The 8,407-nt window shown below is 52.8% G+C and overlaps 1 protein-coding gene across 2 annotated transcripts in view; it reads left to right on the top strand.

The window, feature by feature from the left end:
- The first annotated feature begins 4,374 nt into the window (after window positions 1–4,374).
- Window positions 4,375–8,407, top strand: part of PKIG (cAMP-dependent protein kinase inhibitor gamma) — a 92,727-nt gene continuing 88,694 nt past the window's right edge. Inside the window, exon 1 of one of the 2 annotated variants that reach the window (XM_066586473.1) lies at window positions 4,375–4,395. The gene's annotated coding sequence lies outside the window, so the exon portion shown is untranslated. The remainder of the gene's footprint in view (window positions 4,396–8,407) is intronic. The other variant, XM_066586474.1, reaches the window with a different exon arrangement.

Genomic DNA, 8,407 nt, shown 5'->3' with positions numbered 1-8,407 from the left:
TCCCTGTCACACCACCTTCTCTTGCTGTATCTGTGCCAACCTGTTGTTGAACTCTTATGGAAGTTTCAGTAAACGGACATTACTGACCGGTCCCATTTTTGTTCAGAAAAGTCAACCCTGTGTGTGGACTAAGTTATTTTCTAACGTCAAGCTTCACCACAGACGATGGAACGCTGGCGTCACGAGTCACAAAGGACATTGAGGTAAATCCTGGTTACTATTCCTCTGTGACCTCCCACAGCAGTAACTTGAATGGGTCCCGAGCTACCCCCTAGGTTGGAGATGGTAGAGCCTCAGTGACGGAAATAATAATCCTTGTATTCCCCGCCATCTCCTCGGCTGTGGGTCCACTCCTTGTACGCTGCACATCCACTCGTCCCAACACCCCCTAACAGTCTGGTCAGAAATCGATACGACCATCCAGCTTCTCACGTGCTAATAATGCGCCCCTCTCAGACTCTGGTAACGGGGTGAAATCTCTTCTCTGCGTCGTAGAGGCCAACAAGCCCTACACAAGCGGAAGAAGAGGTCACTACACACAAGGAGCCTCCGAGAGCCTTTAATAGGCCACAGGGGTAACCGATTTTAGGGCCTCACATGGGGAGCTCTGAACGTAATTTCTGCGCTCGTATCTCCCCATGTGAAAGAGGCCTCAGTCAAATTTGGTGCACTTTTCTAGCACGTAAAAAAAACACAGATAGGCAGAAATATGCAAATCAACAGTGTATTCTGGTCCGTGAGTATGCTGTGTATTCACGGAATGAAATACGCATACGCCCATGTAAAAAAGCCCTAGTTTCACAGGTTGGAGCTCCTGGCAAAAATCATGAAAATGAGCAGCACCAGGAATGAGTTCTTCCTTTAGGTTGGAGCTCCTGGTCATGTGACGCTGTCACAGGTGCGCGTCTCAATATAGTCAAGAGCCGTAACGAACCCCGCAGCCTGGAGTCCATCTTCTGGAAGTAAGCAATGGAGGTTCCATTCAATGACTGCATGCTGAGATCTTGTAAACCCTGAGGAACTGCGTGGCTTTTATACTACAGGGAAGAATCTTGAGAACCACAGTATGATATTACATGCATTGTAGACTGTCTGTTGTAGTGCAGCTGGAAGGTGCAAGAGGTGGGTTCTTGGCCACGAAAATGAGGTGCAAGACTCAGCTGGTTTTCGTCAGGACTTGTCTAGAGAGCGTTCACACAGAGCCGGTTTGATGGCATCAGTGGTGCCTCGGCGAATGTATTTTTTTGCACACAATTGTGTACAGTAAAAAATTGCGCACAGGAATTCGCAACACCTAATGCTCAAAAATATTGTGCAAAAACAAATACGCTCGTGTGAATCCAGCCGAAGGGTACATGCCCACGCCCACGTCTGAGTAAAAGAAAATTATAGCATGCCCGACTCTCGGATAAAAGTAGTACATGTCAATGTGTGAGGTTCAGTAAATCGGACCGCCCACGGACGGGTGTCGGGCACAACTATTTTAATGTGTGTGTACCCTACGTGAATGGAGTTTGCACAAGCCTTATTCACTGACGTTGTATTGCACGTTGCAGAGGATTTTCAGCTCGCATTCCGCAGCCAAAATTCCATTATATGAAGAGATCCTAAAAATAAATGGCCAACACTGGGAAGGTCTGTTTTGGAGACTTAGGAACAGTCTTTCAGTGGCACGCACAATGTCGTTCTCCAGTAGGAGAGACACAGTCAGTAGGCGTTCCAACAGACTGTATAGTGTGGCGGTCCTGAGGGTGGTGGTTCAACGCAATCTTCCTTTTCAGTTTCTTGGCGCCTTGTCGATGGCCTCTCTCTGTCCCCAATTGTCTCAGACTCGTTGCCCCAAGTGATACGCGGGATAGAAAGAGATTTTTTTTTAAAATTGGTGTGCATGCACGCGGCACGCTGCCGACCGGAAGAAAGAAGATCCAGCCTGCACAGAGGAGAGCCCCGCAGCGTCCGGAGAGGTGAGTATGATGTATTTTCCCTCTCCATGTCCGCGGGCATGCACGGATTTCACTGAGAGATTCAGCAGTGGTATCCATGCGTGCAAGTGGGCATGAGGCCTAAGAGAGAGAGAAAGATGGATGGATAGATAGATATGAGATAGATAGATAGATAGATAGATAGATAGATAGATAGATAGATAGATAGATAGATAGATAGATAGATAGATAGATGCATACCCCGAGGCCCGGACTACTTCTCTGGTGAGGAGAGCAGCTGTACACAGTGTCAGCAGGAGGGAAGCAGCAGGGAGATGATCATCATCATCCCTGCTCCACTCGATGCCATACTGTGCAGTGAGTCTGTGTCCTCTCTGCTCTTTACCCTGTCCTCTCTGCTCCTTTCCCTGCCCCCCTCCTCTTCCCCTATCCTCTCTCCGAGTCCTTCCTCCTCTCTTCTCCTACTCTCATCTCTGGCTCGTGCTGTCGGCCGGACCGCACTAAGCACGCGTCCGTCGACAGTGCGAAGTGAAAGTGTACCTGTATATGGTGGAGGATGGCCTCTGGGCCCCCTCAAGCGCAGGGGCTGGGTCGCTGTTGCGACCCCGGCGACCCCTGCCGGTATACCTATGGCCTCTGCACTGCTGCAGACGTACTTTGATCAGTCTTCTATCCAACCTACTCTGCTGTACCACTCATCTGCTCGTGGCACGGGTAGGTGTACCTGATGGTGGCACCGTTTAAGGACCGTTTAGCAAATTGTGTACAAATTGTAAAATTTTCATGCAGAAAAATCCACAACTATGTGAAGTACAGTGTTAGTAAATGAGGTTTTGACAAACCCTATTTGCTACCAGTAGAAGAATTTCACTGCGGATTCTGATCATATTGCGCAATTTTGGATCTGCAGCGTGATCTATTTGTTGTGGGTTTTATTTGTGAGGGCTCTTCAACTAGCTCTCGCAATCCTTCTGAAAAGCCCCGGATGCGAGGTGTTTCCTCAGGGACACAGCCTCACATCACACCCGCTGCAGGAGATAGCGATCTTCTCCCATTGATTTCAATGGGGCTGGTGGTAGAGATGTATACGATAGGCGAAGTGGAAGGTGTGGGGAGCCATAGGGAGGGGCCGGGGGCATGATCTGGGGGTGGGGGATAAGATCAGGAGATTTGGTATGCCTCCCTGAAGAGGTGAGTGTGAAGTTCCGTGTGTCGCGGATTGTCCGGTAGAGCGTTCCAGAGGAATGCTGCTGCTCTAGAGAGGTCCTGGGGGTGAGAGCGTGAGGATCGAATTAGAGGGGCAGTTAATCTCAATGTGTTGACAGAGCGGAGCGCTCAGACTAGGGGGGTACAGGCGGAGGGAAGTGATGTATGCTGGCGCTGCGCCATGGAGAGCTTTGTGGGTGAAGGTGAGGACTCTGTATTCAGTTCTGTAGTGTATGGGCAGCCTGTGCAGTTACTGACATACTGCAGGGGCATCTGAGAAGCTGCTGGATAGAAAGAGGAGTCCAGCTGCCATGTTTAGTATGGATTGGAGAGGGGAGAGTCTGTTGCGGGGGAGGCTGATGAGCAGCGAGTTGTAGTAGTTTAGTCAGGAATGGATGATGGCGACGAGTGTCTTTAGCGGGTCTGTGGTGAGGAACGGACGTATTTTAGCAATAATCCTGAGGTGTAGCTGACATGTTCGGCCAGATTGGATGTGGGGGGGGGGGGGGTGAAGGAGAGGTCAGAGTCCAGTGTGACCCCAAGGCAGCGGGTGTGCTGTCTGGGGGTTATGGTGGTGCCAACTACTGATATGGAGATGTTGGGGGGGTCCGCTGGAAGACGAGGTCAGTTTTTGAAAGATTAAGTTTGAGAAAAAGTGTGCGGCCACTTCTTTCTCCATGAGGAAACAATCCCAGGAATTTCGTGCCCGGACGCTACAGATATGGCTTCTGCCGCAGCCGGAACAGGGGATCCCCGGTTTCACCTTTCCGCCCCCCCCAGACCACATTTGCTTCTATTCCGTCAGGTTTCCGTTTTTTTGACGAAACAATAACGCTTGAGGCTGCGCTATTATCTATGAAAAAAACGGAAACCTAACAAAACGAAAGCAAACTGAAGCCGTTCCATTTGATTTCCGTCTTTTTGAAATCTCCTTGAAATCAATGGGGGAAAATACGTCCGTGTGAACGCGCCCGAAGTAAGCAACTTCAGCATCGTGGATAATGGGAAGAAATGAATTGTTATTGGTGTTTCTCCACCCAGGACCCTCCTAGCGGCCTCTTATGGGGGGCTTGTCTGCGATGAACAGTCTAGTGAGCCAATATTGAAGGACATTTTGCGTGTGCGGAGGAGGAGGTTTGTCCCTCGCTGCGGCCTGTAGCCGGCTGGCTGGTTACTATGGTAACGCGTTGAGCCTGGAGCGGCTCAGTGTGTGCACAGACTGCGATGAGCCGGGCTCTGCGGAGAGGTAGGAGGACGCGGGGATGATGGCGGCTGTCACAGCTGCTGCTCTTCATGTGACGCCTCTGTGTCCTGCTGTAGTTTGTGTTACACGACATCCGCTGTGCGCCCATTGGAGCGGTTACCTGCGGCGCTGGGGAGATCTGTGCACGGGGTGGGGGTTGTTATACTCACGGGGAAAACCAGTGAGCTGCAGTGTATGAGCCCCTCAGTAGCATCACTGTGGGGGAGGGGCATGACACTGGTGTGACCACTGGGTGGTGTGCAGTGGCACTGGTGTGAGTGCTAGGGGGAGGGACATAGCACTGGTGTGAACGCTAGGGGGAGGGGCATGACACTGGTTTGACCACAAGGGGGGTGTAGTACTGGCGTGACCGCAAGGGGGGTGAGAGGCATGACATTGGTGTGACCGCTTGAGGGGGGGGGGGTGATGCATGACACTGGTGTGACCGCTTGGGGGGGGGGGGTGATGCATGACACTGGTGTGACCGCTGGGGGGGGGGGTGATGCATGACACTGGTGTGACCGCTGGGGGGGGGTGATGCATGACACTGGTGTGACCGCTAGGGGGAGTGATGCATGACACTGGTGTGACTGGTAGGGGGTGAGAGGCATGACACTGGTGTGACTGCTAGGGGGGATGAGGCATGACACTGGTGTGACTGCTAGGGGGGGGGGGGGGGTGATGCATGACACTGGTGTGACCGCTGGGGGGGGGGTGATGCATGACACTGGTGTGACCGCTAGGGGGGGGTAATGCATGACACTGGTGTGACCGCTAGGGGGGGGGGGAGATGAATGACACTGGTGTGACCGCTAGGGGGAGTGATGCATGACACTGGTGTGACCGCTAGGAGAGGTGATGCATGACACTGGTGTGACTGGTAGGGGGTGAGAGGCATGACACTGGTGTGACTGCTAGGGGGGATGAGGCATGACACTGGTGTGACTGCTAGGGGGGGTGAGGCATGACACTGGTGTGACTGCTAGGGGGGGTGAGGCATGACACTGGTGTGACTGCTAGGGGGGATGAGGCATGACACTGGTGTGACTGCTAGGGGGGATGAGGCATGACACTGGTGTGACTGCTAGGGGGGGTGAGGCATGACACTGGTGTGACTGCTAGGGGGGGTGAGGCATGACACTGGTGTGACTGCTAAGGGGGGTGAGGCATGACACTGCTGTGACTGCTAAGGGGGGTGAGGCATGACACTGGTGTGACTGCTAAGGGGGGTGAGGCATGACACTGGTGTGACTGCTAAGGGGGTTGAGGCATGACACTGGTGTGACTGCTAAGGGGGTTGAGGCATGACACTGGTGTGACTGCTAAGGGGGGGGAGGCATGACACTGGTGTGACTGCTAGGGGGGGATGAGGCATGACACTAGTGTGACTGCTAGGGGGGATGAGGCATGACACTGGTGTGACTGCTAGGGGGGATGAGGCATGACACTGGTGTGACTGCTAAGGGGGGGTGAGGCATGACACTGGTGTGACTGCTAAGGGGGGGTGAGGCATGACATTGATGTGACCACTAGGGGGAGGGGGCAGGATATGGGTGTGACCGCTATGGGGCAGGATATGGGTGTGACTGCTATGGGGGAGGGGGCAGGATATGGGTGTGACTGCTATGGGGGAGGGGGCAGGATATGGGTGTGACTGCTATGGGGGAGGGGGCAGGATATGGGTGTGACTGCTATGGGGAGGGGGCAGGATATGGGTGTGACTGCTATGGGGGAGGGGGCAGGATATGGGTGTGACTGCTATGGGGAGTGACATGGCACTGGTGTGACTGGTAAGGAGAGGGGCATGACACTGGTGTGACCGCTAGGGGGAGGAGCCATGACAGTGGTGTGTCTGCTAAGGGGAATAGACAGGATACAGGTGTGAGCGCTAGGGAGAGTGGGCAAGATACAGGTGTGAGCTCTAGGGGGGAGGGGCATGGCATTTGTGTGACCGCTGGGGGGGAGGGGCAGGACACTGGTGTGCACTAGGGTGGGAGGGGCAGGACATTGGTGTGACCGCTAGGTTGGGAGGGGCATGACACCGGTGTGACTGCTCGAGGGAATTGGGGAGGGGCAAGGTACTGCTATAATCAGGAGGGAAAATGGGGATGCAACAGTGCTGTGAAGACTATGGAAATAGAGAGGGAAGGGTTAATGGCACTTCTTCAACCGCTGTGCTCAGTAAGTTAAGTGTCCGGCCTGCGGGGGTCTCAGCGGCGCGCCCCCTCTAATCAGATTGCCATATAATCCTTGGATGCAGCCACAGCGCCGCTGTTACCCCTCCCTGTACGGCCCGCTGTGCCTCGGTGCCCTTCCCCTTAAAGCCCTGGGTTTGGCCTCTGCAGACTTCGGTGTCTTCTTTTGTTCCTTGCTGCGTGAGGTTCATGTAAACCGCTGACAGATCGCTTACCAGATAATGCCTCCCATCATCTGCTCCGCCCGCGGCACCCAGAATAAACCCTGCTGATGGAAAGCAGCCGACTGGAACGCCGTGTCTAAATGGCTTCTGGAAGATTTCCCGGCTGGAAGTTCACAGCAGGTTCTACGAGGGGCTGAGGAGTTATTGGCGCGAACCACAGAAACACTGACAGAACCATAAAGTGTCACAGTGATTCTACATGATCCTCTCGGATGCCAATCTGACCGCGGTGCCACTTCTGCACCATCAGGATAGAGCGGCTTCAGAAATGGAGGCAAATCTGGTTCCTTGAGGTGTTTCTTCAAGATTATAAAACGTGATAGTCCAAGGGGCCGGATCAGGTAAGCAATAAGAAGGATGATCCAGCCCCTCGAAGGCCAGGTCAGCCCGCTTGCTCTGAATGATGGCCGCTGTGTGGGACGAGGCGTTGGCATGCAGGAACATGACACCTTGGTCAACTCTCTGCTCATTTTTGACTTCACTGCCACCTCCAACGTATCCAGAAGGGTTGTAGAATAGCCAGCCGGGACGGTAGAGCCTTTTGGAAGGTCGTCCACAAGCAATATCCCATCTTTATCTAGAAGGCAGATGCCATCGCCTTGGATGATGACTTCTGCACTCTGACCTTCTTTGGACGCCAGGAACCAACCAGCAGAATTCCCCGGGAGGCTGGCACTTGGGCACACTTTTAATCTGCTGGCAAACATTTTGGGACCCACTTGGCAGACCCCGGATGATCAGGAATTATGGACCCAACTTTTTCACTGTGGAGTACGAAGGGACTTGTCATCTAATGTTTGTACCGTGTCACCGGGAATGTCTTTAGCCGATATCCCTTTCAGGAACAGGAACTTCATCTCCGCTTTCCATTGCAGTGAAGTCTACTGCAGACCTCGCCATGTTGTCTCCAAACCTGCATGACGCAAGAATGGCGCATAAGGTGGGGCCAAAATCTGCTCACAAAGTATTATACAGATTGAGCCAAGAACTCATCAGACCCCCTCACATTTTATCTCAAATTAAAGTGGGCACATGATGATCCTGAGGCCACACCCCTTTCCTCTGCAGCCACACCTCCATTTTGACAGCCAGTTATGGAAACCGCATTTCCGATGTCTGGACTAGAGGAGCGCCCATAAAGGGTTTGTCTTCTGACAGAGAGCCCTATAAAGCGTGTGGCATGATGCCAGTCAGCCGATCCCCCGCAGGTCCAGCTTCCAGCTAACGGGTGATTTTGCTGGGAAAGTTGCTGTCAGGCGCTCTTTTTCCTGTGCAGTCTGGAAAATGTAATATGTGCGCCATTCTCCAACCTCCAGAGGTCAAACCATGACCGATCATAAAGTGATGACGTATCCTAGCGATATGTGATTCATAAGATGTAAATACGCCTTTAACCCCTTGACTCTTTTGGGCATACATGTCCGCCCTCCAGCTTCGGGGTTCATATGAAGAGTGATTGGGGGTTGATCCCGCTACATATAGGGCAGGTGCTGGCTGTTTCTGACAGCTGGCATATATCTTGCTATATAATAATAATAATAAACTTTATTTGTATAGCGCCAACATATTCCGCAGCGCTTACATAGACAGGGGGGA

Source organism: Eleutherodactylus coqui, chromosome 13 (genome assembly GCF_035609145.1).
Source record: "Eleutherodactylus coqui strain aEleCoq1 chromosome 13, aEleCoq1.hap1, whole genome shotgun sequence".
In the NCBI taxonomy this organism is placed as follows: domain Eukaryota; kingdom Metazoa; phylum Chordata; class Amphibia; order Anura; family Eleutherodactylidae; genus Eleutherodactylus; species Eleutherodactylus coqui.
Note: the sequence above shows the minus strand (reverse complement) of the source record. Positions and strands in the feature narration are given on the sequence as shown.